Genomic DNA, 4,494 nt, shown 5'->3' with positions numbered 1-4,494 from the left:
CCTTTCTCTCTAAAAATCAATAAAAATTTAAAAATAGAAAATCAAAGTAACCTAAATATTTTTTTTTACTCTTTGAAATTTAACTTATTTGTTAAAGGACTAAACTTACTGTAAATTAAGATTCATTTGTGAAAATGACAACAATTCAAACAATGTACAAAGATACAAAGTGAAAAGGAAATCTCCTGCCCTATTCCAATCCTGTTTTAAAGGTTACTTAAAAAATAATTTCTGCACAGAGTATAACCATTGTCTTCCACAAGGTAGCAGTATTGCTTATTCTTAAACAATTTCCCCAAGGCCAGTTCCTTCCCTGATTGTCAGGGTGGGCTATGAAGATTCAAGTCTTCCCAGTGACAGAATCAGTCCCTGGTACTGCAATGTCAGGTTGAAGCCAGATTACTGTTTCACGAGGAAAACCAGAAGTGAGCAAAGAGCTGTACTGTACAGAGCTGTATCTGTGTGGAGAAACAGTAGGAAGAGATCCGGGACTGAGACATTCAGTGGAAGCCCAGGGTTAGATGCTGCCTAGAAAACTACCAGTTGCCTATCTCGGTATTATCCAGTTTTGTGAAAATGTGCATCCAATTCTGTCATGCACAAAAATTTTCCCTTTACAACAAACTGGTCTCAGACTGTAGGACCCAGTCAAGGACTTCCATGGTACCCCTTATGACTCCAGGAGTCTCTGGGCTACTAGAAACAGGCCAGATATTTTGATACTGCTCTTCTGTAAAAAGAGTTGGGGAGATCATGCATGGGTTTTCCCCACCTTATAGATTTCCAGCTAGGAACAGGTGATAAACAGCATAGATGCTTCAGTTTTCATCATTAAATTCTAGAGACATATGCGTGAGGAAAAATAATTTTTGGACTTTGTGATCATGTATCTACAAGAATAAAAACTTTATTACTGGTGACATCTTTGGGATCTTTTAAATATATATATATATATATATATATATATATATATATATATATATATATTGATTGATTGATTTCAGAGAGGAAGGGAGAGGGAGAGAGAGCTAGAAACATCAATGATGAGAGAGAATCATTGATAGGCTGCCTCCTACACAACCCACACTGGGGATTAAGCCTGCAACCCGGGCATGTGCCCTGACTGGGAATCGAACCATGACCTCCTGTTTCATAGGTTGACACTCAACCACTGAGCCATGTCAACCAGGCATCGTTGGGATCTTGAGAGAATAATTTTTCTCTGTGCCATACATGAATAGGCTTCTCCATGACTTAGGAGGGGACAGAACTGAAGAGAGTCATAAAATAATATAATCTTAGGAAGAAAAACTCTTTTAATCTCAAAGCCTTGACATTGTTCCAACAGGGATAGGGGAAGGGACAATGGATAGACTATGAGAGGAGAGGGTTATGGGAGTGCCATATCACTAAGCGGAAAGCTCTGTCCTCAAGGTGAATCCAGACAAACCAAAGAGACAGAGGTATGTGGGAAGCACGTAATGGAATTTTTAAGATAAAGCTCTAATAACTACAGACTTATAGGGATCTGTTTGGGATCCTTTGGAATAAAGGGTTTATTCTCCAAAACAGAACTAGAGCAAGAAACCAATTTTTATGTTTTCATAACCAAAGGCTTTCTAAAACCTTCTAAGCTTTTACACCAAAAATAGTTTGGTAACTAATCATTGGGAGTTGCTGCACTTAATTTCAATAAGAAACAAAAGAGGCATCATATTAACTATGAGTCATAATGTCAAAAGTTAAAATTGTTACTTTCCCTAAGCATTATTTCTTTTAGGGCCTCCTAGCTATTTCTAAATGATGTGCTTGATTACAACTATGAAGTTACACTTTTTTTTGTTTGTTTTTTTATACACTGTATCCAAACGTCATGCTAGGTTAGACAGTTTGGCAATGTGTCCAATCATCGTGCTTTGTCATGGGAAATCCTGACCATTTCCTGTATGAGGTTGGAAATATTGCACTGTCCTGCATCATCCCAATATGCCAATGCTGTAGGTTCAATCCCTGGTCAGGGCACATACAATAATCAACCAATGAATGCATAAATAACTGTAACAACAAAACAATGTTCCTCTCTCTCCCTCTCTCTCTCTCTCTCTCTCTCTCTCTCTCTCTCTCTCTCTCTCTCTTTCTTAAATCAATAAATTAAAAGCTTTCAGATCCACCATCTGCAGTGAAGTCACCCCCAAGATGCAGATTTTCGTGAAATCCCTCACAGGGAAGACCATCACTCTCGAGGTTGAACCCTCGGATACAATAGAAAATGTAAAAGCCAAGATCCAGGATAAGGAAGGAATTCCTCCTGATCAGCAAAGACTAATCTTTGCTGGCAAGCAACTGGAAGACGGACATACTTTGACTACAACATTAAAAGGAGTCCATTCTTGATCTTGTGTTGAGACTTCATGGTGGTGCTAAGAAAAGGAAGAAGTCTTACACCACTCCCAAGAAGAACAAGCATCAGAGAAAGAAGGTAAAGCTGGCTGTCCTGAAACACTACAAAGTGGATGAGAATGGCGAAATTAGTGTCCTTCATTGGGAGTGCCCTTCCGATGCATGTGGTGCTGGAGTTTTTATGACCAGCCACTTTGACAGACATTATTGTGGCAAATGTTGTCCAACCTATTGCTTCAACAAACCAGAAGGCAAGAAACTGTGTATGGGTTAATAAAGGACATGAACTAATAAAAACAAACAAACAGACATAAAGGCTCCAGGAAATTCTAATTTGCAGACAGGGTGCAGCGTCTCTGGACCAGACATTCTCAAAGGCTCTGCATTGTTCCGCCTCGGGGAGAGGTGCATCACAGCAGTGCACTGGAAATGTCTGGCACTGAGTCCGACTCACTCTTATTTTAGATGGGCTATTCTAGCCTCACACTAGGTAACCAAAAGCTGGACTCATTAAGAAGAGACAGCAGTGTCCAATTTCTATATTTTATCTTTCCCATTTCATGACACACTATTTGAATGCAGAGGGTCCTTTATGACTCATTTGGAAAATATAAGAAGAAAAAAATGGCTGTAGTTATTCCTGGACCAGTACCCATAGTCAGCATTTTCTGCACAGATGCAATTTGAAAATCATCTCTATCTTCAGCTCCTAAAATTCCAAGTTCTTACTAAGTGAGTTTAAGAAGCTATTCAGCATAGAAACTTATTTATCCTCCATATGTAAGGAAGCTCTAGGTGCCAGAGAGAGACTTTCACATAGATAGTGAAAATTTAAAAAATTTAAAAACTGAGTACATTAGCACTTTTTCATTAGAATACAAAGGGGCTTTGGTCTGGGCTAAAGGGTATTGGACAGGATTTTCATGCTTGAATTCAGTCATTTGATGGATCACCATTTATTCTTTCCTGAAATGCCACTTGAAATTGACAATGATATGGCTGTACTTTAATGAAGTGACTACATTTCCAGCTGGAAAGTCAAAATTATAATGTGTTAATTAACAAGGTTATCACTTTATATTTTCCTTTTATATAATTTCACAGCAGATGGCATTTACATTGGTTTCATTTATTTGGAGGGTCTAACTAAAAGGTGTGGGTCTGCTTTCCTGATGTATTGGATTAGGTCACGGATCACCTAGCTTGGGGGCAAGGGTGGAGATATTTGCAGGCATTGCTTGTGAAATTTCTTGAAGCATGTAAATGAAATTTCTAGGAAATCCTCCATGAGAAGGAGAGAGGGTCAAGTGTATAAGTTGACAAATGTTCACATCTAGCTGTTAACACTTTGTTGGTGATTTTGGCAGATGCAAACATGAGAAATTCAAGTGTTTAAGGTTATTGATAGAGACAAAGGTGGATTTAATATGCAGGGATAGATGAAGTGCGATCTAAGAAGGTTTAAATGCTAACACATCTGTAGTTCATCATCATCTAATTCCAAAGAATGGCAACAATGTGTTGTAGCGAATCCTTTCAGAATGCCTTCTGGCCCCACTTGCTAAAGTGGGAGAGCAGCCCAGTATCCATATGATGCTGCTCCCCTGGTCACAGTTGATTGGACCTAAACTGAGTTAATCACATTCTCTCCCCTGGGTATTGGGAATAGGGATGCAGAGTCTTTGATTAGCTTGTCTTGGGCACTGGAGCTAGTAGGTGATGCAGAGCTGGGGCTGGACTGCCATTTTCTACCAGGGGAATTCTGAAGCAAAGAAAGCCAGTCTTCAGAGAAAAAAGAGATATTCTTGAGCCTGGAAGAGATAAAGAGAATACCTTTCATTCCCACCGTTCATGTTCCATGTCAGTCCCACATTAGGGCCTGGCTGTCCTGCAGCTTTGGTTCCCAAAGATACTCCTGTATCTTTTCAATAAGCATCACCCCCTTGTGCTTGAAGTGGTTAGTTTGGGTGTCTATTCCTTGCAAACAATTATCTCTGATTAAGATAGTGTTTTTTTTCTACATAGAGCATCGGTTCTCAACCTGTGGGTCACGACCCCTTTGGCGGTCGAACGACCCTTTCACAGGGGTCGCCT

General features: G+C 39.5%; 1 pseudogene; it reads left to right on the top strand.

Annotated features, from left to right (window-relative positions):
• Positions 1-2,196: 2,196 nt before the first annotated feature.
• Positions 2,197-2,674, top strand: LOC118675674 (annotated as a pseudogene).
• The last annotated feature ends 1,820 nt before the right edge of the window (positions 2,675-4,494 follow it).

Source organism: Myotis myotis, unplaced genomic scaffold (assembly GCF_014108235.1).
Source record: "Myotis myotis isolate mMyoMyo1 unplaced genomic scaffold, mMyoMyo1.p scaffold_m19_p_1, whole genome shotgun sequence".
In the NCBI taxonomy this organism is placed as follows: Eukaryota; Metazoa; Chordata; class Mammalia; order Chiroptera; family Vespertilionidae; genus Myotis; species Myotis myotis.
Note: the sequence above shows the minus strand (reverse complement) of the source record. Positions and strands in the feature narration are given on the sequence as shown.